The 6,000-nt window shown below is 43.3% G+C and overlaps 1 pseudogene; it reads left to right on the top strand.

Moving 5' to 3' along the window:
- The first annotated feature begins 389 nt into the window (after window positions 1–389).
- On the top strand, window positions 390–5,779 carry LOC127754249 (uncharacterized; annotated as a pseudogene).
- The last annotated feature ends 221 nt before the right edge of the window (window positions 5,780–6,000 follow it).

Raw genomic sequence — 6,000 nt, forward strand, 5'->3', positions numbered from 1 at the left:
AACTCCTACCCATACCTCTCTTCCTAGCCTAGCTTCCATCGACTTGGCCCCACCTGGCAGCCTCTCCAGCTCGCCCTTCCTCTGTCCCTCATCCTTAGCCGACCAAGAAACACAGAGAGGGAGAGATCGAGAGCCGACCGAGTCCTGGACGCGTCGACGCATGGTGACGACGTGTCGACGCCTTCAAGTCACTGAGTCATGCCTCCATCTCCTCCAGACTGAGTCGCCCAACTCCACACATCACTCTGGAGCTGAAGAAGCCGAGGGAGAGGTCCTCAGCCTCTCCGTCATCCTCAACCTCGCTGCCGGTCGTAGTGACGACGACCTTCGCCATCTCCGTTTGAGTCAAGGTCACCTCCATCTCTTTCGCGTTCCCATCTCCCCACACAATGCCGAGCATTTCCTCTTTTGACCTAAACCCCTCTCGTGCAGTGCATCGCGGGAAACGCAAGCCACGCCGACAATGCCCTGGAACACGCACCGGAGCGCCGCCGCTTCAACCATTGTCGTCGTCCGGCCATTCTCGACCACCTCGGAGCAAGCCGCTGCGCCATCGTCATCGCCTCAACCTCCTCTTCAATACGCCTCAAGAACCCCAGCCGGAGATGTGAAGGACTTGGAGAACGCATCTTTTCTTCACCGGCGCCGATCTAGAATCGCCTCCGCCGTCATCATCGATTACCGCTGCCTCGGTGAGCTATTGTTCGATTCCTTGCGCATACACCATCTCCTTGACCTCACAACCCTCGTGCATGCTTGCTTGAAGCAACTCATTGTCCCGTTCGAGCCGTCGTCGTTCACCCGAGGAGGAGCGCCGTCGCCGAGCCGTTCCACAAGTCACCGCTGCCGCCAAGACCTCGACAACCCTAGCTCGACCCACGGTGAGCATCCTGAAGGCTAGAAGACCACATGCATGCATCCTTTTCGTTTGGAATCGACTTCCATGCACACATGCACTTTCACCCCAAAAACCACCGCCACTCACACTCGCCATCGGCGCTACTCCGATGTCCTCTAACCAAGAAAACTAGAGGAATGGAATCGCGAGAGCTTGCTCTTCATTTTATCTCTTGACCTCAACCTCAAACGAGCCACCGTTTGCTGCCGGCGAGCTCGAGATCGAGCTCAGCCATGGCTAGCTCTGCTCTGTCTAGAGCAGAGGGATGACTTCCGTGAATTAGATTAAGTGCAGGGATCCGTTTACAATTGTAGAAACACACTGACATATGGGCCTAGGACTGCGGGTTGATTCCTAGAAACCTCAAGGGCCTTTGTGCATATTGGTCCCTCACAGCCATGTGGACCCCATCCTTTAAAATCTGAAGAATAATTAAGAAAATTGTCACACCCTAAAAATCCCTAAATATATAAATTGTTGTTTAACTGGAATTATTAGAAATAATTTTAAAAGCCTAGAAGAGAAGATCTAATTTTAAATAATAAATTCCAATATAAAAGTGGGCTAGATAAAATTTTATTAAATACTTTACTTGATTCTATAGTTCCTAGATTTTTCTGGGATTTATTTGAGCCAAGGAAGTATTTTTAATAAATGGAATTGCATTTCATGAATAATTTAAATAGAAAAAGGTTTTAAAAGTCTTCTTTTGGCTTTGGGCCGAAAGTCAGCCCAAAACCGCCTCTCTCTCTCTCCCCGGCCCAGTCGGCCCGCAGCTGAGCGCAGCCGCCACGCGCGCGCTCCCTCCCGCTGACAGGTGGGGCCCACCTGTCAGGCCTTCGTCAACCTCGCGCCGTCGTGCCCTAGCCGCGCCACGCGTAGCCGCCGCCGCTCCCTTCCAAATTCGGCCGTGCCTTTGCATCTCCGGTCAAATTGGTAGAGGGGAAATGATCCTCTCGATCTCCTCTATCTTTTCTCTTTTGGAATCATCGGCTAAATCCGTTTGGAAATCGGTGGGTTCGATCTCGAATCGGATTCGTCTCTCTCCCCCAAACCCTAAACCTTCCATCACCGTCGCCGGTCACCGTGGGCCTCCATCGCCGCCCTCTAGCCCCTATTTAAGGACCCCCAGGACCTCCTCTCTCCGTCGCCACCCTCGCCTTAGCTCGCCGCCGCCTATAGCGCCGCCTCCACGTCAAGCCGTGCGTCGCCGTCGCCGCCGCGAGTCCAGCCGTGCGCCGCCGCCGCTCCGGTCGTCGTCGTCGCTCGGGAAGGCCGCCGTCGGGATCGCCAAGTCGTCGCCGTCCTCGTCCCGTCCTCCATTGCCGCCGAGGATCGCCGGAGCATCGCCGTCGTCGTCGACCCGATCGCCGCCACCGCTTCAACCTCGTCGCCGTCACCGTCCGTTGACCGTCCGCCGCCATCTAAGCCCTTGGTGAGTTCGCCGCGTCGCCCGCTACGCGTAGATGCCCTCCGTTTGCACCGCCGCGCCGTTGTTCACCGGCGAGCATGCGTGCCTGAGCCGCCGTCGGTGATGGCGTCACCGCTGACGTCATCGTCACTGTCCGTCCATAGACCGCGGTAGACCGATTAGATCTCGGCCGTTCGTTTTGGATAAGATTAGATCCTAGCTGTCCGTTCCGTAGATCGTCCCCGTGCACCCGGTCCACCGTGAACCCGAGTCCGCTGACGCAATAATTCCTTTTTCCTTTTAAAAAATAATTCATTATTGCGTCATAATTCAATTGAAATCTATATAAATGGTTTAATCCGATTTAATCTTTAAAAATTCATAACTAATTCATCTTAGCTTGGATTTAGTTGGTTCAAGTCTCTAAATTTTTCTAAAATTGAGATCTACATGTTAAAAATATCCACATGTACTGTTCATGCTTGTTTATATGCTGTTTTGGTGTTTTTGCTCTTTTCTCCTTAGATTCCGACGTTCCCGGAGAGTCCGATTTCGCAGGAGAAGATTTTGAAGAGTTCCAAGGCCAGCAAGGCAAGTCACACAGATCCCAAACAACCCTTTGAGCATGTTGATCCCGTTTAAAGCTATTGTTTCTATTCAACTATTGCATTTATTTCTGAATGTCATTGGGTGGAAATAACCTATTGCCTTGTTATAGCCCTTTTGCTATTGATTCCCTATTCTTTGTCACTTGGTTAATAATTTGATTAGCTAGAACATTATATGGTTTTAGCTAAAGTAAATAGGATGCTTAGCCATGCTTAGACACACTAGCTCATATAAATGGGATAACTTATGATTCACTATTATTTAATGATGGCTTAATGATAGCTCACGATGGTTGATCGTGATTGGTTAATTAATTAATTTGTCAACTAAAATATGATAATGGTGGGTTGTGAGCACATGTTTTTGATAGTCGTGCTCATGACAATTAAGGACCGGTTCACGATTTTCGGTTGTGAAACATTATCCGTGCCAACCACAAGCCAGCGTGGGCAACGGCTTTACTTTCTGTATAGTATGGTTTATTGTAGAGCACCAGACTGTGAAGTAGCGGAGATAAGCCCACGGGGGTCGCTGGGGAGTCCATGCCTTGTTTACAAGGGGGTGATTATGATCCGGGGACGGTGCACTGCTTTGAATTGTGTTATGCAGAGGGTATTGTCACAATCTCTATTCGGGTACTTGTTAAGTATCGGGACGCATGGTTGACATGATGTTGAGGTTGTGTCTTGTGGGTACAGTGGTACACCTCTGGCCAGAGTTAAACTATTCGAATAGCCGTGCCCGCGGTTATGGGTGGGTCTAACAATGTCTTTCGTGATTAGTTTCACATCTCCCACCATAATAAATGATGCTGTAATTGGTAATAACTTGTTTAGCTCCTGGTTTGGAATGGTATATTCCTGGTTTGGAGATAGAACTGTGCAGCCGGGATTGGTTGTTCAGAATGGTTGGGCCTATGCAACGGGTATGTTGTATAGCGTTGGATTAATCTTGTTTAATTAATACTTTACTGTTTTATTAAATTCTGAAGTATTTATTAAATGCCATTTATGTAAATGAGACTATATTATGCTATCCTTTGTTATCTATTGCACTTGCATATTTGCTGCGTGGCTTGCTGAGTATGTCATATACTCACCTTGCAATCATTCATCAGTGGAGGAGTTCTACAGTGATGCTGATGGTGTGGATGGTTAGGCGTAGCCCTAGTCGAGCTGCTTGTGGGATGGAGTCGCCTGCGCCGTTTATTTTATTTTCGGCTGCTTAGAACTTTATTGTTTGAGAGGAACTATCTACCTCTGTAACGACTTTATATTCGCTTATTAATTAGAGTAATCATTGTACTCTATTATCAATTTGTTATTGTGTACCTCGGCTGATTCCTGGACGAGGGTTTACACACATGTAAGCGTTTGGAATTTTAGATAGAAATTCCGGGCGTGACAAAAATGCCCAAACAAATATATGTTTAGCAGAAAAATGCACAAAGTTGTAAAATCTATATAAAATCAAATATAGCTCGTTTTGAAGTGGTTCCAGTTGCTGAAGATTCTTGAAGTTATGAACTTTATTCCAGGAATATAAAACTTGACACTCACTGTACAAATAATGTCTCTAAAATTTATCTAAGATAGGTCATACATAAAACATGTACAAACTTATAAAATACATAGAAAATTCATCTCAACTCATTTTGAAACAAACTCAAAAATTGTAGATTCATCATCATGCACTCTCTGATTAGGTGAAATAAAAGTAATTACTTACTTTGCATAAAATGCCTCTAAAACTATTATATCTAAAATGATTAGTTTTAGATCAGCTAAACTTTAGAAATTCATGTAGAACCCAATTTAGCTTCAATTTGAATAAACTTAAGTTCTGTAGGATCACCAAAACATGTATTTCCATATTTCCGTGTTATGAGATAAGATTATATACTTACTGTGTAGTAAAAGTCTCTAAGTATTCATATAAGGATTTACTAACATAAAGCAGCCTTTAATTTGTAAAACTTGTAGAAAATTCATTTTTAGTCCAAATGAAATGAACAAAGTTTCCATAGAACCAGAAAATAGTTATCTTCAACATAGTAAAATAAAATTTGGCACCTTTCGTAGAGAACATAGATCAAAACCTTAACTTAGTGAAATAAGAATTTAAACACATAGTGTTGTTTAAGTAATACATAAACATGTATAAGTATGTATACACTTTAGGTCTAATTAAACCTAAATAAAAACTTGATTGACCAGTGAAGCCATAGTTCCATCCTCATCCACTAAAACTTAGAAGAACCTAGCTCATATGACAATTTCTAGGTTAATATAATATATTGCTAGTTTAGATTAGAGCATCTCTAGTTTATAAAATATTAACCATAGTAGTAAAGACCATAAACATGTGAAATAAAAATGTTTTAGTTAACCAAATTATTCCTTTTATTCAACTTAAACAAGAAGTAGCATGTTCTGAACCTATAACTCAAAATTCATGAACATATAAAACACTATATGCCTAAAACACGTTGTAACTTGTAAAATCTATAAGAAAATCATTATAACTCCAAAAATTGTGAAACAAAATGTGTTAGTCTTATAAAACACGTCTCCACACCCCTGTGAAGTCTAATATAATAAAAATCAATTTACAAAAGTATTTTATAACACTACCTAAGACTATACTACTATAAACCGATAAAACTTCTAAAATTCATAACTCCCAAATAGAATACAATAAAATAGGAATTATTTCACCTAAATTCATTTTAGATCAGTACCAACCCACTGTGCATAAATCATGCATTTTAGAGCATTTTGGATTTTCAGCTCTTTCGGTGTTTAATTGCATATCGTGTCCTTTATCTAGATAATTGCATAATCGGTGAAGAAGTGGATTAGGTGCTAATATTTATCTGATCAAGGCAAGTTTTCTCCTCCCATCCTTTGAACACATTGAATCCTACGATTTGAGGAATGAAAATGTTTGTTTGCAAAGTTGCATGTGAACTTAAACTATATTGGTATTTAAAATTGGGTTAAGGTAGTTATGACCTATTTGCTGCATTCCCTACCTTGAATAATTGAGCCTCTTGCAGCTTGAACCCCTAGAAATGGTTACA

The sequence above is a fragment of the Oryza glaberrima genome, chromosome 11 (genome assembly GCF_000147395.1).
Source record: "Oryza glaberrima chromosome 11, OglaRS2, whole genome shotgun sequence".
Classification (NCBI taxonomy): Eukaryota; Viridiplantae; Streptophyta; class Magnoliopsida; order Poales; family Poaceae; genus Oryza; species Oryza glaberrima.